The sequence below is a fragment of the Thamnophis sirtalis genome, unplaced genomic scaffold (genome assembly GCF_051295495.1).
Source record: "Thamnophis sirtalis isolate CommonGarterSnake01/CBP01778 unplaced genomic scaffold, rThaSir2_p1.2 scaffold_1, whole genome shotgun sequence".
NCBI lineage: Eukaryota > Metazoa > Chordata > Lepidosauria > Squamata > Natricidae > Thamnophis > Thamnophis sirtalis.
Window position 1 is genome coordinate 110,114,749 of NW_028261381.1, and position 27,169 is coordinate 110,141,917.

The window sequence follows — 27,169 nt, forward strand, 5'->3', positions numbered from 1 at the left end:
TAAAAAAATATATACCCCCAGCTTTGTGACCAATCCTCACATTTATGACTGGCACTATTTGACCTTGCAGTCATACAATCACCATGTTTTGCAAAAGTAAAATCATAAGTTGTAGTCATATGATGTTTTGTTCAATAGCCAAAGGGGATGTGAGGTTGTAAGCCCATTATAATCACAAGATGTTTTATTTAGCAATCACAGCACTTAGTGATGGAGTCCCAATTGTAGCTATTAAGTGAGGAATGCCATGACTTGACTGTCAAATGCTTTGCTCCTACCCTATCACTTACCTTGGAGGAGCTTTGAGCCAAAGGTCAGTGTCCAGTACAGAGAAAGGAAACATAAGAATCCTATTTCAGGCCAGGAGGGTCAACACTCAAACAAATTCCACACAAGGTCCTTGGAGTTTTTCTCACATCATATGTGTCCATGAGTAAAAGACTGAAATGCTACTCTTGTATCAGGTTTTTAATTTGATTGACTTCCATGAAGGAAAGCAGCTTTTCAGTTACATTTCAACCTTCCTGCATTGTGTGTGTGTGTCAGTGTAAACTGATCCATCAAAAAACAATCACATTCTTTGCCCAGGAACCCACAATATTTTCCTAGAATTGTTTACTGTTTTTTAGCCTCTCCTTCAAGCTCTGAAATTGGAGAAGACCTTATCCATTCTACTAGTGGCTAATTCTAACGGTTCACTCCTTTTTCTTTTATGCTACTGGGGAAGAGTGGGTTTTTTCTTTGTTTATTTATACTCTAACTGTGTTTACCTACTCTTCATTATTAAAACGACTCTCATATAAATTCTCAGTTTTGAAAAAAAATCACAAATAACTATACCAACAAAGTAAAAAAAAAGGAGCCTAACAGCATAAGAAATTTAAAATCAAGGCATGAAAATGCCTGACTGGCACTGAAAATATAAAGCCATCTTTTGGAAATAATTTAAAAGTGTGGGTATTTTTTTAAAAAAAACACTTTCAGTCTTATTGAGTTCTACCTTCTCCAGCTGAAGTAACAGCTAGAGGAGGATTGTGGAGATGGTACTACTGCAGAAGAAGGATTATGTGAGAGGATGTGATCCTTGGAGTATTTGGTGTAATACTGATACACATAATAAACTAGCCTTTTCCAAAACAAATGAGCTTTCTCTTCCTAGGGTGAGATGTTTGGTACAGAAAAAAAAAACCCTGAATTCTTAGGTTTTACAGAATGTCTCAGGATGCTGAGCAAAATTTACAATGAGTTCTTTTGAAACAAGCTTCTATGACTGTGCTACTCTTAGCTTCATTTTATTCTTGTATCTCTGGAACTAAGCCTCCTTCAGCCTTGTCAATCTTCAGGTCTCTGGATTTTCTTACAGTAAACTAACATAGGTGTCCTTTAGAAATGTTAAATTAGTATCAGAAAGCATTGGAATATATTGCAAGAAATGATAGTTTTAGCTCTGGATTTTTTTTTTCTGGACTTGGGGAGAGATAGCTCTCTCTCAGATCTCGACAACAAATTACCATTACTACAAAAGTTCAAAAAGCTACATTTTACTCATAAGGCTAATGCGAGGCCACAAAATACTAAACAATTTTTCAAATTTTCAAGACCTGTTCATCAGGCTTAGAGTGGGGAAAAATTCTACGTTTGAAACTGGCATTTAGTTGCAACTTTAAAAAAAAGAGAGTAGATGCAGACATTCAGATAAGATTCTGCCAGGTATGAAAGTAGTTTCAGATTGCACCAAAGAATCTGTTTAGTAAGTGAAAAACAGAACTAAGATGCAAGCAGACAGTTGTATTATTATCAAACACAGAAATGGTTTTAAATACGCATATTTATTTTTATCAAAAAGAAACTGCCTAATGTTGGAAGGAATGTATTCCACAGAGAAGAAAGTTTGAAATTCAGGCGGTATTAACATTCTTCCTCCAAGATAGAAATTCTGGATTGAACTGTAAAATCTTATTCTTCAAATCATACTTCTTCCCCAAAGCCAGGTTGGCTATTAAAAATGCTCATTTTTGTTGAGTCAATTCATAGTCACAGCATGCAGAGAACATGTTTCATCAAGCTGGGGAAAATCTCCAGAGATTGATCTATTACTTCCTGACACTTTCTTCTCCACCTTATTCACTGTATTTTAATCAAGACTCAGTGTTGGGCGAAGCCCCAAAACAACATAGAACAATTCAGTCAGAGTTCAGTCCTTTATTTGCTTACATAGACAGAATCTTGCCTGACTAAACCCTTACTACTCTCATCTTAATCATTTTACCTCTCTCTCTGTTCCCTATTGGATGCTGTGCTGTGCTTCCTCTTGTCTCTCCCTTCTCTTGCCTTTCCGAAATGTGCTCCCTCCTTTCTGGGAAATTGTTACTTCACTGTAGTCCATCACACCAGTTTTCCCTCCACAAGTACCATCTCTCACACTCAGGCAGAGGCAAATTGTTTATGTAGGTTAAAAAGAGGTGACTGCAAAATTAGTTATTCAGTCTGGAGTAACAGGAAAATAGCAATTGCATGTAGACTTACATACTGCTTCATAGTGCTTTACAGCCCCCTCTAAGCAACTTACAGAGTCAGCATATTGTCCCCAACAATCTGGTTCCTTGTTTTACTGACCTTGGAAGGATGGAAGTCTGAGTCAACCTTTAGCCACTGAGAATTGAACTGCTGGCAGCTGGCAGAATTAGCCTGCAATGCTACATTCTAACTGCTGTACCACCACTGCTCTAAAAGGCTTCAATTTATAAGGACTTCTATTTAAAACATGTTCAAGTTGTTGTGATTTTTCTTGCTTATGCAATTATAATACACAGTATCAGAGTAGAAACTCATTGAGTACTTCAAAGGCCCACCAAAGGCTATACTTCAAATCTCATATCTGTCCAGAATATTTGGAGATTAGTTAAAATTACAATAATAGAAACTTAGAAGTATATGTCAAATTAGAAAAAAAGTGATGATAAAAGGGAAAAAAAGTTCTTGGCCCATCTTACTTTCCTGATACTTGTCATATACATTTCCACCAGTGGTGGGTTTCAAATTTTTTTAGAACCTCTTCTGTAGGTGTGGCCTGCTTTGTGGGAGGGGCTTGCTGGCCATGTGACTGGGTGGGAGTGGCTTGCCAGCCATGTGACTGGGTGGGCATGGCCAACTAGTAAAATGTGGTGAAACTCACTTAACAACGCTCTTACTTAGCAACCAAAATGTGGGCTCAAAAACTCTGGCATTTGAAGCACGCAAGTCTTAAAGCTGTTAAGTTGCAAGACCCTTGCACCCCTAACCCTTTAGAAAAAAAAACCCCAGTGGTGTTCAAACTTGACAGCTTTAAGACTGGTGGACTTCAACTCCCAGAATTCCTCCTCCAGTCATGTTGGCTCAGGAACTCTGGCATTGAAGTGTGCAAATCTTAAAGCTTACAAGACCCTTGCACCCCTAACCCTTTAGAAAAAAAACCCCAGGGATGTTCAAATTTGACAGCTTTAAGTCTTGTGGACTTCAACTCCCAGAATTCCTCCTCTCGCTCTTCATCTTGATGATGTGTGGACGGGTTGGGGGGAGGGAGCTGGAAGCGGTTCTTAACGGCACTGTAGATTTGTGGAACCTCTTCTATAGAAGAGGTTAGAACTGGCAGGAAACCACCCCTGATTTCCACCCAGAAAACCTAGTCATCCTCTTAGACCTGGGATCCAGAGTCCCAAAACAACAGGAAGACATTGTGATGAGGGAGCATCATGTCCTGTGTTGCTTTAAATGAATCAAATATCAAGCTGATAAACTGGGATTGTCCACCATCTTCTTTGCTATCATATTAAACTTGCTATTATCTTTATCCTTTTAATATTGTACACTAATCTGGAATTTTCACTTTCCATTTTTACTTGTATGAGCTTTGCTTTCAGCTAACAAGACAGTTGTTAGTATTTAGATCTCCAATTTTCAGATTCCAACCCTGTCACACTCATAATCACTCAACAGACAAACAGACATTACGTATTTTTATCTCAATCTGGGCACTCTTTTGAAGCACTCTCTTTCTCCAAGCTCAGTTCTCAAAGTTGTTTTTTGTTCCAATGTAAAAATGGTGTGAGATCTTCTGGCACACTTTAGATTTTCTATAGTCAGTCACTCGTTTTTGTATTCGATCTGCTCACATTTATCACCCATTCATTCTTGACACTATAACTGTTTACTACATAAATGTCTGAATGCACTTCAGTGGTGGGATTCAAATAATTTAACAACTGGTTCTCTGCCCTAATGACCAACTGAGTAAGTGTGGCTTGGTGGTCATGTGACTGGGTGGGCGTGGCCAACTCAACATCACTTACATCGATGGGCGCTTCGTCTTAGCTGTTAGAATGTAACAAGGGTTAACCGGAGAGGAAGGTTCTGTAAGCAGGACAATAAAGATTAGGCTAGAAACAACACCAGAATGTTTCTTTCCTGCCTTCTTTATAGGATTAGCCTTGTAAAGTGGGAAAAAACAAAATGAGATTTCTTCTGACAACCAGTTCTCTGAACTGCTTAGAAAGTTAACAACCGGTTCTCCCGAATAGGTGCGAACTGGCTGAATCCCACCACTGATGCACTTCCACTATAGAAGCAAGAGTGCACACCTCTTTTGGATTTTTTTTAAAAAAAGTATTCCCCATAACAGACATTACATTCTTTTTCACATTTTCATCAGCATTTGCATATCTTGAAATGTCTTCATCCATTTTCCTATATTTCGTAAACATTCAATTAAAGCAGATAATTTCATATACTAGTATTAATTCTTGGGAGTGCTTATTAGTCAAGATCTCACCTGGAAAAACAATACGTCTCTGGTGATTGGAAAGGCCCAACAGAGACTTCATTTCATTAGAGTCCTGTGAAAAAATCAGGTGGAACAATGGCTGATGACCTCTTTCTATCAGTCCACCATAGAAAGTGTCCTCACATATTGTATTATAGTATAGTATGCTGGTTTAACAGCTGCGGACAGGAAGGCACTACAGAGAGTGATCAATTCGGCACAAGAAACCATTGGTTGCCCTCTGACACCACTGGATGACATCGCAAGATCTTTCTGCTTTAGCAAAGTAAGGAAGATAGTCAGAGATGATTCACACCCTGGTCAGTGTCTCTTTGCATTTCTACCATCAGGAAGAAGACAGCAAAGTATAGCCAACCGAACAAACAGGCTTAAAGATAGTTTCTATCCTTGGACTGTGAGACTTTTAAATACAACCACAATCACTCCATGCACATGCTAGTTTCTTTTTCTTTCTTTTTTTGTTTCTGTTATAATTTTGCACCAGTGAGGTTAAAACCAATTTTGTTGTATTTAAATACAATGACAATAAAGATTATACTTAATACTAGTTCTTTTTTTACAATTTCTGCATACATGTATTCATTCAATCTGTTTTTCCTATCAAACACAGCTATTTCGACTGAATGCATTTATTTTCATATCCATAGTTTTTACTATATTGCCCAATCAGTGTAGCATTCGCTGTAAAATCTTCAGGTTTCAGTCAATAATATGGCATTGTCTACCTACACATCTATGTTCACATCCCTGATTAACAACTCTACTATACCACCAACATTCTTTAGATATTTATCTATAATTACATTGAATCATTCCATAATTTGTACTTTTTGTTCCATTTTCCTTTTTTTTTTTTTTTGGTATAGTTTTATATAAAGATAAACACTGTTACCTTCCCACCAAAGGTAGTTCCTATTTTTCTACTTGCATTTTTTTACTTGCTTTCGAACTGCTAGGTTGGCTGAAGCTGGGACAAGTAACAGGAACTCTCTCCGTTACACGGCACTAAGGATTCAAACTGCCGAACTGCCAACCTTTCTGATCGACAAGCTCAGCATCTTAGCCACTGAGCCACTGAGTCCCTTTTATAGGTTTATATACCGATCTCCAATTTTTAAGCAACAAACTTGGGTTCTGTGTTTGTTGACATAGAGTCATTAACTCTGCATATCTGCTCTTCCAGCTTCAAATTGTTCAGCCTATATTTTATCTACATATGCTGTGCTCTTTTATTTGACAACTGTCATACCTCATTTTCTAATGGAGTCTACTTCTGAATACGCTCTCTGTATATTAATATTTTTCTCTTTTTGTAAATTTCTTTGTAAAGGACTTCCAGCCTTGTCTTTCTTTCTTCCTTTCTCGTCACTTTACTTCTCTCAGAGGTCATCTACAGTATGATTGCGCTTGAATATTCCCACCACCATTGAATTTTTTCCTACAATTCCCCTATTTTTAATCACAAGACTTTTGTTGATTTTTTTAAAATTGTAATCCTTTGACATTGTGGCTTGACATTGAAAAATCTGCATTTGCTACTTGAATATCTGTCCTTAAAGTACAAAGTTTTCATTCTGTTTTCCTCTGACTATACAAAAGTTGCTTTGAAAGCCACTTGGATATTTTTATTTTGGGAATTGTTCACTTTTCACAATATTTCTCATTTCTTCCCACAGCTCCTTAGTTTACTTCCACTTATAAAGTATATATATAAAGCCTGACTATATTCTCTCCAGATGACATCTTAGCATTCCTAATTTTAATATGGACATTTAACCACAGTAATGCATGGTTTGTTCCATGGTCTTTGCTGGAAACTTCCTTGCTGCCTGGATTGAGTCTCTCCCCCATCCCCACCCCGCAAATCTTCTCCAGTTGTTGATCCAGATATGTCTAATGGCTGTTTGACACAAAAACCTTAAGCTGCTTGTCTTCTGGCTGAAATGAGATGGACCTGAAACCAAGTAAAGATTTCATCCCATCTTCGGTTTTGGCAGGTGATGCTGGCCCGGGTTTACTTCTCAGGTGGCAGTTACTGCTTTCCCTGATTGATGGAGTCTCCTATTTCTTTAAACCTTCTACTTATATGAGGACAGAGGAGAGAAACATTTAACTCCATTCTCGGGACAGACTTTGGGGGACATAAATTTCCACTGCTTCATTGGCTCTCTCTTTCTGGGCATCTAAGATTTGCTAGAAGGATGGGCTGTCTTTATGCAGTAATCCCTGGAACAGATGCTTAGAACTCTATTTACAAGTCTAAATCAACATCAGCTCCATCACGGAAGAGAGGGGATAGGAGAGAAGGGAGCAGAGGTGAGGAAAAGAGTAGGAGAGAGAGAAGGAGTGGAAAGAAGAGAGAGGAGAAGGAGAGAGGAAGGGGAAGTAGAGAAGAGAGGGATGGTAGAGGGAAGAAAGGAGGTAGGGAGGAGGAGAGCAGGAGAGGAGGTAGTGTTGCTGTGGGTAGATGGTGAGAGAAATTGATATAACATTGGATAATACATAATAGTGTTTGTTAAGATGTAATGGTATACTTGTATGAAAATAAGAAAATAAAAAAAATTTTTTTAAAAAAAACCCATCAACTCCATCACATGCAGCAGTTCTTGGAAAGCATCTTTCAAAATAAACAAAGTTTGTCTAGCCAAGGCTTCTGCAAAATAGACTAGCAAACGACCAGACATGATGGAAGAGTGGCACTTGTTATAGCAGTTGAGAATTTCCAAGGAAAACAAAGGCAATTCTCTCAGCCGCCTATTCCGTTTCAACAAAGTGCAAGCCTGTTGCCTTTGCAGCATAGGTGGCTTTTTCTGCTCCGAACATGTAAATACGCATGATGACTTCAGTTTAAGGGCCATGCCTATGAATAGTCCCATAGGCTTGCATTAAGTTTCTGCTCCTCCCTCATTATACCACTTTTGCAGAAAAATGAGTATGCTTCATTGGGCTCTTGCCTGCTGCTCCCTTTTTTTCCCCAGCCAAGAAGAGCTGTAATTGTAATTCAGCTTTGTTCTCAAAAGAGCACTGGGAGTCTAACAGGAAATTACATTGCTAATTAAACTACTTAAGAATGCATAAGAGCTACCAAGCATAAACTCCTGGCCTCTGCTAAAATTTCCCTGCTATGCATTATCATTGCTGGGTTTGGGATTTGTTAGGCAGTGATTAAGTAGATTTCAAATCAAAGCATGCTAAGAATGAAGCAAGCTTAAATGCTATGCTTTATCTCTAAAAAGTTGTGGCATCACATGCATGTAGGAAAGGTTGGAGCATACCCTGCAATGGTGGTGGTGGGGTTTATCTCTTTGATTAAAGGATTGGATCCTTCTGACACCACTGCTATCAAGATCCACCTCTAATGAGTTGTCTTCAAGATCAGTCATGGTTTTCATTGAGTGCTGCCTCCTGCTGTGAATTTCATCAAAGTGTTCTAATGATGTTAGCAGTTCACCTGGAATCTTAGTTTAGAATCAGCATTTGGATCCTCCCATGGTTAATCTATGCCTGCTTATTCTGCAGCAAAAATCCAACAGGTAATGCGGAAAACCTCTAGCTGAGGTCAAAAGACAAAAAGAAAGTCAAAAGACCATAGTCAAGAGACTTGTACAAGCAAGGTAGTTTCTCTACTTAGGACCATTGATTTAGTGACTGCTATAAGTTAACTCAAATACTTTGGATTGAGAGTGAGAAGGAAGGACTCACTGGAAAAGGGCCTAATGCTGGGAAAGACTGAGGGCAAATGAAGAAGAGGATGACAGAGAATGAGGTGGCTGGATGGAGTCACCGAAGGAGTAGGCGTGAGCTTAAATGGACTTCAGAAGATTGAGAGACCAGGAAGGCCTGGAGGAACATTGTTCATGGGGTCGCGAAGGGTTAGACATGACTTCGCAACTAAGAACAACAACATAAGTTACCATGGTGCTGATCATTGTCATCTGACTTTGAGGCTCATTCTTGCACTTATAACTGTTGCACTGTACCCAAGGTAATTTGATCACAATCAAGGTGTTTGACTACTGGCTTGCATTTTACAGCATCCCAAGATCATGTGATTGCCACTTGTGACTTTGCTAGCCAGTTTCTGACAATCAGAGTAAATAGAGAAACATGGATTCACAACACCATGGCAAAAATGGTTGTAACATGGGTGTGACTGACTTTAACAATTGCATCGCTTAGCAATGGATTTTCCAGTCGCAATTATGGTTATAATTCAAGGACTAGGTTTATTATATTTGGGCTGCAGAAATCTGGACAATCCCTACATGGGAGCAAAGAGATATTTTGGTAGGTTTTTGTTGCCATCAAGGCAGAGGTGGGTTCCTACCAGTTCGCACCTATACGGTAGAACCGGTTCGTCAAATCTACCGAACCGGTTAGAAGAGGTTCCACCAGTGGACCCGGAAAGCAGGCCACACCTACAGAAGAGGTTCCAAAATGTTTTGAAACCCACCACTGGTCCTTGGATATGATTATTCTACACTATCATGCTCATATTTATAAAACTCAGTGCCTCTGTGAAAGGTAAGGATGACTACTGCGTTTGTGGTGCAATCAGAACATTGCGTGTGTTGAAGTTGTTTTAACGCAAACCAAAGATGCCTTTTAAAAAACAAGTTTACATCATATTCTTATGCATGGCAGTGCTGTGTGTGAGGTAATTTAAGGTGGTTCTGACAAGTGTCGTTGGCATCTTCATATCCGGTCACATGGGCGGCAAGCCACTCCCACAAGGGAGGCCACACTCACAGAGTAGATTCGAACAATTTTTGAAACCCACCACTGCATCAAGGGATGGGTGGGGGTTGTAGCCCAGATATGATAGCTCTCAGTGCAATTTAATAAAATGCTGCTTTTTGTATTCTGTTCCATGAAGCTCTTAAAGCAAAAGAGATTCTCTATCAACTTGGCATGGAGATAGTGTTGCAAGCTGCCAATATTTCCCTAACAGAGTTCCTGAAATCATAAAAACTGCATGACAAGCAGGAATTCAGCAGTTGAAATTTTCAACTTAACTGCATCAACATGTCAAGGAGACCGATTATATTATAAAGTCATTCAGCAAGGAAGAACTCTTAAGCAATTAAAGAGTACTGTTGTATCTCTGAAACCTTCTTAAAATGCTGTGACCAAATCTAAACACAATATTTTAGGAGAGTATAACCAATCTGAAACAAAGCAGAACAATTACTTTATGGGATTTGGATATTATACTTCTATTGCTGCAAGTTAAAACCACATTTACCTTCTTTGAAGACATTTGACATTGCTAGATGAAATTCAGTTTAGGATCAACTAGCATTCCAAGATCTTTGTGTATCCTGCACCTGTGCCTTTGATTTTTGTTTCCTAACTGAAGGATTTTGCACTTGTCTCTGCCAAATTTCATTCTATCATTTCAGTCCATTTTTTTTCAGCCCATCGAAATAATTTTCAATTGTATTTCTTCTTCTGGAGTATTAGCTACCATGTTTCCCCAAAAATACAACCTGTCCTGAAACTAAAGCTTTGCCACATTTTTCGTGTGGGCAAAAATATAAGGCCACCTCTGAAAATAAACCCCCTGGACAACCCCCCCACCTCTGGCCAGGCAGAGCACCACTCACCGATATAGCGATATCCTGAAGGTGCCAAGCCACAGGAGCCGGGGGGGAGGAAAGGCGCTCACATTGCTTGCTGCCTTTGGGATAACCCTAGGTTGGGGAGTGACGTTCTGCATGGCCAGAGGGGGGGGGAGTTGCCTATCTCTCCCTGCAACAGCCGCTGCCACCACCACGCTCCGAGCATAACATCTTCTCCGGTTCCAAACTCCCAAACTCGGCTGCTGAGTCTTCCAGCAGCGGCCGCTCTAGGAGTGTGCTCTATGGTTGTGGGCTGGCTGCTGGAAGACTCTGTAAGAGAGTCTTCTGGTCAGAGAGTCTTCCAGCAGCCACCCCACAACCATAGAGCGCACTCCTAGAGCGGCCGCTGCTGGAAGACTCAGCAGCTGAGTTTGGGAGTCTGGAACCGGAGAAGGTGTTATGCTCGGAGCGAGGCGGTGGCTGCTGCAGGGAGAGCTGGGCCCGGACATGTTGAGGCTAGGAGGCATGCCTGCTGGGGGCGGAACAGGCGCTCGCGCAACCCCCTTCTCCAGCCCGGAAGAGCTCCATGCACTGACCTGAGGCTTGACCCCTGAGGCTGTGCCCGGCTCTTCGGGAGCCAGTTCGCAAGGGGGGAGCAGCCCGGCAACCCCAAAACAATAAGCCCTCCCCTATAATAAGCCCAAGGTCATATTTTGTAAGTAAAAAGAAAATAAGACCCTGTCGTATTTTTGGGGAAACACGGTATCCTTTCCAATTTGTATCATTGACAAACTTATAAGCATTTCTGTCTCTTCTTCTTACAACTCATTAGTGAAAACATTGAAAAGTAGAGGACCCAGAGCTGATCTGTGTGGCATCCCACTTGATACCTGTCTCCAGTGGGATGAGGAATCAATGATGTGCACTCTTTGAATATGATTTCAAAGCCAACTATTAAAACAATTCTCTATTTTCATAAGAAAGTACCAACAGCACCAGAAACATCCTAAAGGCCAATCTTAGCAAAGTCCATTGCACCCAGGCCCCTAAGCTGTTAGCATAGTTATGGTTCTGCTAAAATTATAGCAAGAAAGGACAGCGCTGGCCTGTAAGAAGAAAAAGAATTTCAACTCCTCTGCTCACAATAGAATACCTTATACAACCAGCCTCGAAATTTTGGGCTTGGACAACCTAGAACTAGGCTGATTAAGGTCTGACCTAAGCGTAGTGCACAAAATTGTCTGCTACAACATCCTACCTGTCAACAACTACTTCAGCTTTAACCTCAATAATACACAGGTAAACAATAGATACAAACCCAAGGTAAATCGCTCCAAATTCGATTGCAGAAAATATGACTTCAGTAACAGAGTGGTCAATGCTTGGAATACACTACCCGACTCTGTTGTTACATCCACAAACCCCCATCACTTTAACCTTAAACTATCTAGCATGGACCTCACCCCTTTCCTAAGAGGTCTGTAAGGGGGCATTCATAAGAGCACCAGTGTGCCTACCATCCCTATCCTATTGTCCCCATTTATTCGTACCCATTTCCTCTGTTCATGTCCATGTTTATACTTACACCTATTATCTCGTACATGTCTGTCAAACTAACTAACTAACTAAATAAGTTCAGCCTCAGTTGGGTTGCCTTTGCCAAACTAGTTTCTTCCGCATGCGTTGAGTCTACATGATCAGAATTTTATTTGTGGGTGGAGAAGACTCCTGAGAATAACATAGACAGACAGGAAAACAAACAAATGCCTCACCCCAGAGTTCTGACTTGAGCCCAAATGACCTGGCTCAAATTATCCTACTTTGGACCCATTATGCAAAGACTAACTCTCCCAAGAAAGCTCTAATGCTGGAAAAGGTGGAAGAAAAAATATGAAGAGGATAACTAGCAGCAAGGTAGATGGAGTCAGTTATAATGCAAAGTGGAACACCTGAAGGATCAAGTTACAGACGGATTGTCATAGAAAAATAGCAATGGCACTTAGACTTATATACCGCTTCACGGTGCTTTATAGCCCTCTCTAAGCGGTTTACAGAGTCAGCATATTGCTCCCAACAATCTGGATCCTCATTTTATCCACCTCGGAAAGATGAAAGGATGAGTCAAACTTGAACCGATGAGAATCGAACTGCTGGCAGTCGGCAGAATTAGCCTGCAATACTGCACGCTAACCACTTTGCCACCATGGCTCCTAAGAAAATATGTGTTCTAAGAATCAACACAAACCCGATGGGACCTAATCATTTGTTCATTGATTATTAGATTAACATCCCATCTTTATTTTTTTATTTTTTTTACAATTTAAGGGAGTATTCATAAAGTTCTTGCCTATTTTCTCTAGAGGGATGGTAGTTGAAGTCCCCAAAACCTCTAAGAGGATACCAGGTTGCAGAAGATGCAGATATTATATTTATTAGGCCGCACAAGGGGGGAAAAGGCATTGAAAAATAATAGTAGCAATTACTGCTGTAGTTGAGCGGGCCTTTGCCTTATTAGCAGTAACACTTTCTTAGCAGTAAGAAATTTATTTAAACTATAATGAGCTTTGACAAGCATCATCTGTGGTCACTCAATTACTGGATAGTTCCAGGCAGAGACTGTACAGCTGATTTGCCTCTTAGGGCTCAATTTTTTTTTTTTTATTTTTTTTTTGAGGAAAGGATCAGTGCAATGGGAGAGCTTTACCTACCTCAAGGGCTTTTGACAAGGCTGGCTGGTTGCCCTAATGCCAGCACCACACAACCTGGCTGAGCTTTCCAATCCGAAGGCCTGGTGCCCAGGTGGAGCATCAAATTAAGAGAACAATTGCTGCAACCAGGCATGTGTGTATGGCTGTGTGTAAAAGGACAGAAGCGGAGCGTGGTAGTGAAGGGATTTTCTAGCAATTTTGTCTCTTCTTTTGACACAAATTTCAGAGAAGAGAAAAGAAGAGAAGGGACTTTGGTTGGTTCTCTCAACTAAGAAACTGAGATAAGCACAGCTCCCTAGAGTTGGACCTGACTGGACAAGGGAAACCTTTATCTTTATTACAATACAATACAATAGCAGAGTTGGAAGGGACCTTGGAGGTCTTCTAGTCAAACTCCCTGCCTAGAGAGGAAACCCTACACCACTTCAAACAAATGGTTATCCAACATCTTCTTAAAGACTTCCAGTGTTGGGGCATTCACAACTTCTGGAGGCAAATTGTTCCACTGATTAATTGTTCTAACTGTCAGGAAATTTCTCCTCAGTTCTAGGTTGCTTCTCTCCTTGATTAGTTTCCACCCGTTGCTTCTTGTTCTACCCTCAGGTGCCTTGGAGAATAGTTTGACTCCCTCTTCTTTGTGGCAACCCCTGAGACATTGGAACACTGCTATCATGTCTCCCCTAGTCCTTCTTTTCATTAGACTAGATATACCACATATTTATCCATTTATTTATTTATTATGACCTTTATTATTTTCACAAATAACTCAAGGCGGCAAACAAATCCAACACACTTTCTTCCTCCTATTTTCACAACAACAACAACAGCAACCCCGTGAGGTGAGTTGGGCTGAGAGAAAGTGACTGGCCCTTGATACCCTTCCTGGCTTTCATGGTTAGGGCAAGACTGGAGCTCACAATCTCTTGCTTTCTAGCTTTAACCCCTAGACCAAACTGGCTCTCTTTGTCAAATATTGCTTTCTCTCTTTCTCAGATATCGCTTTGGATAGGCTGAGTGTTGTCACAGCAGCTTGAGTGCTGCTTCCGTGCTTTGTGTGTGTGTGTGTGTGTTTTTTTTTTCAATTGCCGAAATGTCAAAGGACTTTTCAGAAGGTGTATTTTGGCAGCTATCACACTGAGGTGTGAGCGGTGCCGCAATTAATTTGCTCAGGTGCAATTGCTTTGCTTCTTCCCCTAAGAGCCAAGTGCTTGCCCACTGAAGGGGTGGGGTGGGGAACTGTTTGCACAATTGCAGTTGCCTTTGAACAGCTTGGGCCAAGTGGCTGTAAAACTCTCCAAATGAGAACCTCATTGTAGTCTTTCCTTTTATAGCACTACAATTGACTGAGGGAAATGGAAGATAGGCCTGTTTGTTTTAATTCATAACTAGAAAGCTCCATGTCTTAAATGCATTGCTTCTTCTGGAAGAAGGCCCAAACCTATACAAGGCTTGAAAGACCTGGGTAAATATTAAGTGTTAAAACATATTTGAAAGATTTTTAAACAGTATGGTCCAGATTTATTGCAAGAAGGAGGGTGGTGGTTTCTACCAGTAGTGGGTTCTGGCTCCCGTTGCAGCCGGTACGCTTCAACGGGGCCGGGTGTCCACCATGTGCATGCATCCCACCACCCGTGACGCTCCAGCTGCTCAGCAGAGTGTCACATGGGCACTGTATGCCCCCTGCGCATGCGCAAATGCCCTAGTCAGCTCAAATAGAGGTAAGGAGGGTGGGCGGGCAGGTGGGCCCTCTGGAGCACCGTACCAGAATGGTACCTGGTACTCCCAGCAGGCACTGGTACGCCCGTACCGGGAGGGGGGGTACCGGTCGTATCCCACCACTGGTTTCTACCGGTTCACACTGGTTCTTCCGAACTGTTAGCTCTGCCGTCAAGCAGAGAGTGAACCAGTTCTCTGTTGCTTTGAAAGTGGGCCAGTCCACCTGCTCTTGGGTTATACCTATCTTTATTTTAGCTTCTGAAGCCCAGCTGATCAGGGACAGCACATTGAATTACCACTCCTCAGCTGTTTCTTTCAAGTGTGCACAGCGAACTGGTAGGAACGCCGGTAGGAATCCATTACTGGACGTACCTGTGTTATCAAATGAGCAGCTTCAGTTAATGCTAAGACATTTGGGGCTCACAATGGTCTGAAACAAGGATGAAAAGGGTTTAAACATTTTGGATGCTTAAGTTCAGAGGACATCAATCCTTGCACTGTTTTTTTCTCCCCTTACACTATTTATTTTCTTAAAGTGTAAGCTATTGAGCCCTAATTTTCCTTTTACAGTCCATAGCAGACACCTAGAACAAAATAACAAGACTTTCTATAAATCAAATAATGCAAGCAAAGAAAAAGTATCGTTTATCTCAGTCACAGCATCAAGATCAGAGGCATCTCTTCTGAAAACAAAAGAGATTCGGACAGCAGAGACCTTCGCCGACTGAAAAGGAGGTAGATCAAGTGTGTGTAACCTTGGCAATTTTAAGACCTGTGGATCAGTGGTGGAATTCAATTTTTTTTTACTACTGGTTCTGTTGGCTTGGTGGGCATGGCATGGCTTGGTGGGCATAGCAGGGGAAGGTTACTGAAAAATCCCCATTTCCTCCCAATCAGCTGGGACTCGGGAGGCAGAGAATAGATGGTGGCAGGGCCAGACAGAGGGGGCATTTACCAGTTCTTTGAACTACTCAAACATTCTGCTACCTGTTCTCCAGAACCTGCTGAATACCACCTCTGCTGTGTATGTTAACTCCCATGCTGCTTGGGGAAATCTGGAAGTTGAAGTCCACAAATTTTAAAGTTGCCAAAGTTGGACATACCTGGGGTAGATAGATCTCCAGCCTTGCAGGAATGGGGCAAGAATTGGCAAAACCTTTCCCCACTCCCATCCTCACTGTATCCTGGTAAATGCAGTCCTGCTCAGAGGAGTCTGTAACCCATTCTGGAGTACTATTTTTTGAGCTAGAACACTTTGGGGACAGAATGGTTCTTTTCAAATCATTTTTTAAAATATACAGGTAGTCTTCGATTTGCAACCACAATTGAGTCCAGAATTTCTGTTGTTAAGCAAGACAGTCATTGAGTTTTGCCTCATTTTACAACCCTTCTTGCCACAGTTGTTAAGTGAATCATTATAGTTGTTACATTAGTAACATGATTGTTAAGTCAATCTGGTTTTCCCCAATGACTTTACTTGTCAGGTCACAAATGATGATCACATGACCCCAGGACACTGCAACCGTCATAAATATGTGCCAATTGCCAAGAGTCCAAATTTTATCACATGACTTACGAGATGCTGCAGATGGTTGCAAGTGTGAAAAATGGTCATAAGTCACTTTTTCCGATGCAGTTGTAATTTTGAACGGTCACTAAATGAATGATTGTAAGTCAAGGACAACTTATATTTTCCTTTTTAAAAATAAAGCATCAATCTATATGTAAAGGAAACATAAACGTATTGGCTATTAAAAGGCTCAAAAGAATGCAGATTCCAGAGATGCAGCAATTGCATGCATAAGAGAAGGCAGAAGTTGGGAAATGTAAAAGGATTCTTCTAATCTTTTATTTAACAGGGTTGAATGTTGGAATTTTGACAACATTGTGAAAAGCCTCAATAGCCTTTTTCTTGCTGGTTGTTGATTTTCATTCATGATTTATATTTGGTGGCAAAATTCTATTAGTGGACAGTGATACAGAAGATGTGATTTATTTCAACATGCTAACTAAAAAAAAAATATCTGTAGAATACTGTGATTTTTCTTCTCAAGGCCTGGCTGCCAAATATGGAGGAAATGAACAAAAGAGAAACATTGCACACAAATAAACATTTCCCACCTGCATAAATTAAGATGGGCCTGATTGAAAATCTCCTAAGTACAATAGCACATAGTTCACAGAGATGTGAGTATCCATATTTAAATATTTCTTGGTAATGTAAATAAACAGGAGAGTGTATTTATGTAAGTACATACATACATAGGTATCAGTGTGGGTTGCCAATTTTTTTATTACCGGTTCGGGCACGCCCGCGCAATGGTTCTGTGCATACGTCCAGGTAGGCAGAGCCTCCCGCCACCATTACTACCGGTTCACCCGATCTGGGCCAAAACAAGAGCAACCCACCTCTGGTATGTATGTATGTATGTATGCATGCACCAATAGGTATATTTGGGCTGGTTACATAGGAAATATATATATTGGTGGTGGTTGCATACAAATACATATATCTTAGGAAAAGATGTGTACAAAATATGTTTGTTACATGCAACAATTGTATGTAAGTGTTTTACATATTTGACATAATTTTTAACAGTGTTTTCTTTAAAAAAAATGGAAATATGATGGACACAACTAAAAAACCTGAATGAATGCTGACATGGATTGGAGTTTAATCTGTGGCATCTGACATTTGTAAAATCAGGTTAGTATTTAATGTGTTGGGTGGTTTTTAAGGTAAAGTTTGAGAGAATTCTTATAGATCTCTTAGATAGCAGTAGATGGGTTAATTTAGCAACCTTGAAGTGAGTGGAATAAGACATACTGCTATTCCAAGAGGAAAGCCTCAACGGGACGACTACCATATTTTTCAGAGTATAAGATGCACCGGAGTATAAGACGCACCAAGATTTTGAAGAGGCAAATTTAAAAAAAAGTTTTTGCACTCTGCAGACCTCCCCAAAATGGCCAGTTTTTCACAAAAACCGGCCCTTTTTTTAAAAAAAGGGGGCATGAATAGCCTTTAGGAGGCTTGTAGAGTGCTCCTGGGGGGTGGGGTGGGGGGCAAAAATGAGCAAAAAATGGCCTGTTTTTCACAAAAGGGCATGCATAGCCTTTAGGAGGCTTGTAGAGTGCTCCTGGCGGCTGGGGTGACAAAATTAAGGAAAAAATGGCCTTTTTACACTCATACCTGTCCTCCACAGCCCCCAGGAGCACTCTGAAAGCCTCCTAAAGGCTATGCACGGCCATTTTGGTGAAGGGGGCGGGGTTTCGGGCGGCAACAAATGCTGCATTCAGTGTATAAGACACACCCAGATTTTCAGCCTCTTTTTTGAGGGAAAAAGGTGTGTCTTATACTCCAAAAAATATGATATATCCAGAATCTAACATTACCTGACAGCTCTGTTGTTCCCACATAAGTAAATAAGTTACTTGAATTTCCAAAACTATCTAGGAAAACTGTGCACTGAAGTCTTCCAGCATGCATTAGTGGTTATACAATTCTAATTCTGTATGTAGATTAACCAGCATGGAGCTCTAAAGGTGCTCCAGAGAGTCATCCACAACTGAACTTCTAATCTAACCACACTTGAGATGTTCCACAACATTTGTTTTCCAGGCTACAACAGATACCTACAAAATGTTGGCCATTTGAAAAAAAACAAACGTGTTCATATACATTAGTAGAAAATGAAGCAGTGCCATACTTTGGGGTTTTTTTTCTCCGTAAGCCAAATCTCCATATTTCCTGAGAAGTATAGACTTCAATTCATTCATTGGCATCCTTCAGTCTCAAAAGACTACTGTATTGTGCTCTGGAAAAAGGTAAAGCTGGACTGTCCTTTCCAGTACGAAGCCTGGGTAGCTTAATATGGAGGATAGACTGTTACCCAAGCAGCAGATTCCCCCCCCCTTCTCTCCACGTCGCTGAAATACTCCAATGGAACGGCAGAGCCGATACGATTGGTTCCAGCTGAATTGCAGAAGTTACCAGAACTTGGTTGTACACAGTCACTAACTGCTTCCGGGTGTCAGGCTCTGGACTTTGCCTCAAGGTTGACTCCTGAAGCCTTTTCCAGGAGTGGATATAGCCACATGACAGTGGAGGTTTGTAATCAGAGTTTCCCTTCTCCTAGAAGATGGTTCTGCCACTTTATTTGCCGTTGGGGCATAGGGCCCTCTTCCGCCTTCAAAACCGTTGACTGTCTTCTCCTGTAACCCTGGAAAGGGGTCCTTACAAGGTGCTACCAGCTGGGCCAGCTGGACCAAGATTTTTAAGGAGGTGTTACTCCCCCATCACTCACCCTTTGTCCTGGCTTGTGACAGACAAAGCCTGGCTTCCCAAACGTTGGGCCCAATGATGGCAGGTTTAGACTTCAATAGCAATCATGAAATGAACTAAATGCAATACAATCTCTGTTGCTTCTTGGAAAAGCTCTGAAAATTTCAGTATAGGATTGGGTGGTGATGGCAAGTCATCCAAAATGTGATATAAAGTGTAAGGCATGCATGGAGCAAGGCTGCAATCATAGATATCTATGGAGGAGAGCAAGTGATGAAATACTCCTATCCTGCTCTCACCAGAGATCATCAATAAGTGCAATCAATTCCATAGCTCAGTCCAGACTGAAAGGGGGCCTAGCCCTAGATAATCCATTTCATCCAGGATCCTCTGAAGCTGCCAAGCAACCATCTTTCTTAAAAAGAAAGATGGGAAAATGGGCAGGAATTGTCCAGGCAGGTGGGATTAAGTGATATTTTTTTTAGCAGCTCTAAGTCATGTCCAGGCACAGTCATTCTTTACTCCAACAGTGCTCTAGGATCTCTTAACCCTTTTCAGAACCTGCAATCCTCCATAAACCACAGGGAGAGTCGGGAGCAATAGGTCAAGAGAGGCCACATAGGCATGATCCTGTCCAGAGCTCTGGATGCGGGGGTGGGCTTCAAAATTTTTAGCAAGGGGTTCTCTGCCTGGTTGCTGGGTAGGCCTGGCCATGGTAGGTGTGGCCTAGTCAGACTCCTGCACCACAGCAGGGTGGGACTTTTGCTCTCCCTGGGCTCAAGTGGTTTTCTTCGAGCCTCCGGGAGGGCGAAAACAGCCTCCCCAGGTTCCAGAGGTCCTCTGAAGTCCAGAAACGGGTCTATTTCTGCCCTTCCTGAACTTCTGGTAGGTCCATTTTTTTGCCCTTCCCAAGCTCCGCATGTGCCATGCACTTACCTGCATCCAAAACAGGCTGCATGTGGACTCTTGGGAAGGGAGGGGCAGGGTGGGTTGGGGGAAAGCCAGGAGTGGGATTTCAGGGTTCTCTGAACTGCACAGAATCTTAGCTAGAGGTTCTCCTGAATCTTTGCGAACCCCTAGCAGCCCACACCTGTGCTGGATGATATTGGGTTTTTGCTACCAATGTCAGCAGCATGAGACCCAACAGAGTCCATTAGTGTGCTGGGGTGGGCGAGTGAAATAGGCCCAGTTTCCTCTTAGAGAAGAGGTCATTTCAATGAAGCTAATGTGGGACCAAGCATGGTGCCACTTGTTTTATACACTATTTTTTGTTGTTGGTTGTTGGTAATTCCAGCTTTATGCTTCTTAATCAATTTCTTTGCTTCCTTCAGTGTCCATCATTCATATCTACCAGAGATAAACCAGTGGTAATTGCTGCTCCTTCTCCTTATTCCTGCCATTTCTTCAAATATGTAGAATGGGCAGCTGAGAATTTAAGAGCAAGAAGGAAAAGGAAGGAAACAAGCGTGTGAGCTTGGCTTCAGTAGGAACATACTGATATGCTCTGACAATAATTCATTTTTTGAAGAAAAGTATTCAGCTAAGATACATTTAAAATTCCAAATCCTGAATCACATTTTCTATTTGGTAATATAGTAGTTGTGCCTGAGCTATATAATACTGCACTATTCAACATTAAATCTGAGGTTGCTCTGATTTTAGCTAGATCCATGCTTATAAATGCAATAGCACGCTCTTATGAATATACAAGAGCCAGAATTTACTTGGAGGCTTCCAAAATTAGTAGGTTGATCATTTTTTAAAAGCCCCCTAGATGGTCTTGAAAATTTCAGAATGACTCAATCCATTCTCTCCAGACTTTTGGTAAAACTAATTAGCTGGAAAGAGCCAAAAAGTAGATTGTAGTATGATTGTACCTATTGTTGGAAAATGTAACTCTTTAAAAAGATGCTTTATTTTTTCAAATGGCTCAAAAAGATGATTAAAAATAGATATTATGCATCGAGTTATCTGTGGTTGCAACATCCTTATGCAACAGTTCAGCATCTAGCCACCAATGTCGCAGAAATTAACTCAAGAACTACTGACTGAGCACTGGGCATTATGCTGTCTTTCTAAGCTATTTTGGTGGCTTAATCATCAATTCTGAATTCTTATGGGTTTTGTCTGCCAAGTTAATTGCCGTGAACTTTCTTGGAACTGATCTCCCATCCTGGTTCTCCATCTGATATGAGCACTTCAATTACTAAAAGTGTCAAGAATGGTTAAACTAGTTGCGGAATTTCGGATGTTGCTTTGAAGAAACCCAGCATGGTTGAGGCTTTCTTGAAAAACCCTCGAAGTATTTAATCAAGGTATAGTTTTTATATATTTAGAAGGTACAAAATGTTACCCATGTGCTCTGTTTATGCCCCCGGGGAATACGAACCTGCATTTGTATAGGTGGGCACTGGAATGATGGATTATTTAACAGAGGTATGGTGTGGGTGCAGTACTTTGCACCTGTTTAAAAATATGTTGTGTATGCGTGCATTTTTTTTTTTTTTTGTTCAGGAGAGATTGTCTTGTGGAAAATTCCTCTGGAAACATTAGCTGTTACCATGGAAACAAATTCTTTTACTACAGAGAAACTGGTTTATGACTCACTAGTACCCTAAGTATTCATCATCCTAAAAAATAATTAAAAAGAGCATGCAGAGCTGCATGACTCCACCATTAACAAAGCATAAGTTGGTCATCTTGGATAACTGATAGTGGAGAGTAGCAAATGGTATTCCCTCAATTGTTCTTATGAATTCTCTGGTTGGTCTCCCCCTTAGGGGAGGACTTAACAGTGTGACCCGAGGTGGGTTCCTACCGGACGAACCAGTAGTGGCATGCTGGTCTGGGTCACAGAACTGGCAGCAACCCAGGCTGGACACGCCTCCATACCGGTTCCCCGGTTGCTGCTGTCACCATCACCATCTTTTTTTTTTTTTAGTTCTGCGCATGCACAGAACAATTTCTATTGAACTGTGCATGCGTGCAAAGTGCAAAGAGTGAACTGGCAGTAGCACTGGCCAGAACCCACCCCTTGTGTGAACTGCACAACTTGTCCTAATCCTATCAACTCAAATGTTGCCACTGAGTGACAGAGGTGGAGAAGATCAAAACAGCTATTATATGTCGCACAAAAGTATATGAATACCATGTTAATTCAGTGGCATTTACTTGAAATTATGCTTTAAATTGCAGTGCGTACATCGGGAGTAGACTGGGATATGGAGAGAGGACTGGAAATGTACTGTAAACTTTATATCCCTGCCTGCTGAGTTTTACCCATAGACAAGTATAGGACAGGAACTTTGATGTTTCATATTAATTCTGTGCAAATACTCCATTCTTCATGCATTGCTTCTCAAGTCAGAGAAATAGTTTGAATTAACATCTCCAGGGAAGGGTGCAGGCTAGAGTCTGTAAGATTTACAGAAGCTAAAACACCGTCACTGGGAACTCATTCCGTCTCAAGGTCATCTTTTAAAATCAGGCATAAAAAAAGGTTGAGTCTCAAAGGAGTCTTCAGGAAAATATGTTTGTGTTGCCTGACAGTTGTGGTGCCGGTATCTTTGTTGCGACCTCATGGGTGGTTAACAGGCACGGCAAATGTCTAAAGCTGCTTTAGTTATTAAAATCTACCAGTACTGCAAAGGCACTTGTAGCAGCTGGCACAGGTTAAAAGGGGCCCTACAGCAGAAGATCCAAGCAGAACAAGGGGTGTATCTTCCCAGTCAAAGAATAATGAAGCGACGTACCTTCTCATTAAACAGCAGGTGATCTTTCTTACTAAACTGCATCAGCTTGTGCCAGCTTTCTAGAGATAAAATACAAAACAATTGCTGCTTTGATGGTGGCTTGATACTGGTGGGGTCAACATCCTAATACAATAGCACCATAAAAGGAAAAAGTCTGTCAGAAACATTTTGGGGATGAACAAGAGGAAAAGAAAGGGAGGAGGGAATAAATTCTTCTACTTAACTTGTTTTATAAAAGCTGCCTGGTTATGTCATCTTCATTGGCAGTGGGGGCTTTTGCCTACATTCTTGAAAGAAGTAGTGAGATGGAGAGATGCCAGGAAAAAGCCTTTATAACTATAGAAGGCATAGGGAAATGTGGCGTGGGAATGCAGCTAGATTGCTGAATCAGAAGGATGTTAGATGAGTTTGGATTATCTCCCGAAGTACACAAATTGGACTTTGTGACTAGTTTCACAACTGTTTTGAAATATGGTTATCTAATGTGTATGTGTGACCATCTTAGGGTGTGGAAAGTTCATTCATAATTTGAATAAGTATGTTAATTTGTCTGCATTGCAAAAACCTAAATGAATAACAGAATAAGTAAATAACAGTATAATAGAATTGGAAGAGACGTTGGAGCAGTGGTGAAATTCAAATTTTTATACTACCGGTTCTATGGGCATGGCTTGATGGGCGTGGTAGGGGAAGGATACTGCAAAAATCTCCATTCCCTCTCCACTCTGGGCCAGCCAGAGGTGGTATTTGCCGGTTCTCTAAACTACTCAAAATTTCCACTATCGGTTCTCCAGAACTGGTCAGAATCTGCTGAATTTCACCCCTGCCTTGGAGGTCTTCTAGTCCAACCCCCTGCTCATGTAGGAAACCTTATATTATTTCAGAGAAATGGTTGTCCAACCTCTTTTTGAAAACTTTCATTGTTCATTGTTGTTCATTTATCAAGGCAAGTTGTTCCACTGATTAATTGTTCTAACTGCCAGGAAATCTCTCTTTAATTCTAGGTTGGTTCTCTTTGATTCATTTTCATCCATTGTTCTTGTCCTGTCTTCAGGTGCTTTGGAGAATAGGTTGACCCCCTTTTCTTTGTGGGGGCCCTTAGATATTGGAACACTATTATCATGTCCTTCTTTTCATTAAACTAGACATACCCAATTCCTGCAACTGTTCTTCATATGTTTTAGCCTCCAGTCCCCTAATCATCTTTGTTGTTCTTCTCTGCACTCTTTCTATGGTCTCCACTTCTTTTAAATATTGTGGCAGCCAAAACTGGATGCAATATTCAAAGTCTGGTCTCACCAAGGCACTAAAAAGTGGTACTAAGACTTCATGTGATCTTGAGTTTATCTTTCTGTTAATGTAGCCGAGGACTCTGTTGGCTTTTCTGACAGGTGCAGCACACTGCTGGCTCATATTTAAGTCATTGTCCACTAGGACTTCATCCATTCTGCAGTTACTACTATGAGCCAGGTGCCACTTAGTCTGTAACTGTGCATTTGGTTTTTCCTGCCTAAATGTAGAACCTCACTTTTCTCACCATTGAATTTAATTTTGTTAGATAGGGCCCAGTGTTCAAGTCTGTTGAGAAGCTTCTGTATCTTGAAGCTATCTTCTGGAGTGTTGACTATTCTTACCAGCTTGATGTTGTCTGCAAAGTTGATGAGGTCACCTTCTATCCCTTCATCTAAATCAGGGGTGTCAATCTCGATTTCATTGACAGCTGCATCAGCATTGTGTTTGACCTCGGGAGGCCGGGTGGGGGTGGCCAGCTATACGTCATGTGTCAGGGGTGCCTGTGGTGGCCCAAGAGCTCTGCCAGAGAAAATGGGCTGTTTCCAGGGTGGCCCTGAGGGTCAGTTCTAAGCACCCCATGGACCAGATCTGGCCCCTGGGCCTTGAGTTTGACACCCCTGATCTAAACCATTGATAAAGATATTGAAGCATACTGGATCTAAGACAGAGCCTTGGGGCACCTCACTACATACTTCCATCTATATAGATGCAGTTCCATTAAGGGATACACGTTGAGTGGAAGTTGGGTAGGAGGTCATATGCCTTTTGCTTTTGTTGAATATTTCAACAGCAACAGATAATAATTAGTATTGTCAGTCACAATATCATTATAAACAACTGGAGTTGGATACACTGTCTTGTAATGTGGAATGTAGAGCAGGCCTCAACTTATGACCATTCATTTAGTGACCATTTGAAGTTACAATGGCGCTTGACAATTTTATGACTGGTGTGGCATTTACATGGTCATGTTATCCAAATTCAGATTCTTGGCAAACTGGAACAAGGTAGTCCTCAACTTATGACTACAATTGAGCCCAAAATTTATGTTAAGTAAGACATTTGTTAAGTGAATTTTGCCCCATTTTATGACCTTTCTTGTTATCTGAATCACTGCAGTTGTTACATTAGTAACAAGGTTGTTAAGTGAATCCAGCTTCCCCATTGATTGTGCTGGTCAGAAGGTCACAAGAGGGGATCACATGACACCGGGACGCTGCAGCCATCATAAATGTAAGTCAGATGCCAAGCATCTGAATTTTGATCATGTGACTAAGGGAATACCCCAAAGGTCGCAAGTCACATTTTTCAGGGATGTTGTAACTGAATGGTCACTAAATAAACTGTTGTAAGTCGAGGATTACCAGTACTGGCATTAAGTATACAAGTTTAGCTTATCAAGTTGAAGAAAGGAAGTGTTGATCTTGGGAACTTACAGCCAAAATATAAGATTGATGTAAGGCTGTGATGGCGAATCTATGGTATGCGTGCCACAGGTGGCATGCAGAGCCCTCTCTGCGGGCATGCCAGCCGTCACCCCAGCGCAGCTCCACTACACATGTGTGTGTGCTTCCTGCCGGCCAGCTGGTTTTCGGGTCTCTGCCATGCATACGAACCCCAAAAATGCAATGCAAGCATCCCAACCACATGCACCGCCCCCACATGCATCCCATTTTTGGCCTGGAAGGCATCCTGCACCAACATGGAAGTCAAATTGGTGTGCTGTGCAAGCCCCCCCTTTTCCTCCTGAAAAGCCTGCACCAACCTGGAAGACAAAAATGGGTGAGGGGGGGCTAGGACGCATGCACGGGGGCCTTCACATTGCATCCTGGGGTTGCGTGCATGTGCTTGCTTTGTGCACTTGGCACCAAAAAGGTTAGCCATAACTGATGTAAGGAATAGATTTGGTGTTAGCACTGGCTTTGAAAAGATTTCAGCAGCAAGAAGGACAGTGAACACAGGCTTTCAATATCAGGCAGAAAGGAAAAAGACACCTCAATCAAGAATTTAATCCAGTGCAACCACGATCACAACCTCTGAAAACCAAAACTGTTTTTAAGAAGACAAAAGAACTCACAAGAATGATAGAAACACTCAGAAGTAATAACAGATGAGCTGTAATAAAGACAAATGAGATTAACCATAAAGACATCTGAAAGGCATTTTCACACTGGAACAAACACTACTTTGAAAACAGAGTTTGGAGCAATAGAGTGGTACAGAATAGGAAGAAAACTAAGATGCATATGGACTGCATGTCTGTTCAGCAATTATATTATAACAATATGAACTATGACAGGATTGGAAGGAATGACAGTGGGACTCATATAAGAGGTCAACACACTAACAATTTTCAATATGTAGATCAGTGTTTTTCAACCTTTTTTGTGCAAAGGCACACTTTTTTCATGAAAAAAATCACGAGGCACACCACCATTAGAAAATGTTAAAAAAATTTAACTCTGTGCCTATATTGACTATATATAAAGTAATTTTCCCATGGCACACCTTACACTATGTCACGGCACACTAGTGTGCCGCGGCACAGTGGTTGAAAAACACTGATGTAGATGATACTACCTTGCTAGCTGAAAGCAAAGTTCATTATGCAAGTGGAAAAAAAATGGAAAGTGAAAAATCCAGGTTAACGTTAACATATTAAATTGATTAAAAAATGATGTCAATCTCTATGTTTTGTGAACTGACAGTTGAAAGTGAAGAAGTGAAGGCAGCAGATAGAGTTATTTTCTTGGGATCAAGAATAGATAAAGATGAGCTGCATATTGCAGAATAAGGAGAAGATTAATCCTAGGGCAGAAACCATTAAAAGGCTCAGACAATTCTAGAGACAAAGGTAGGGCATTTGAATGACAAATAAAATCAGAAGAGTGAAAGCAATAGTCTCGCTGCTAATAATATAGAGTTGTGAAAACTGAACATTAGAAACACTTAGAGAATGACAGATGTCTATAAATTATAGATTTGGAGATGGTTACTAAGAATGGCATAAGATAATAGGAGTTATAGTTGAACAT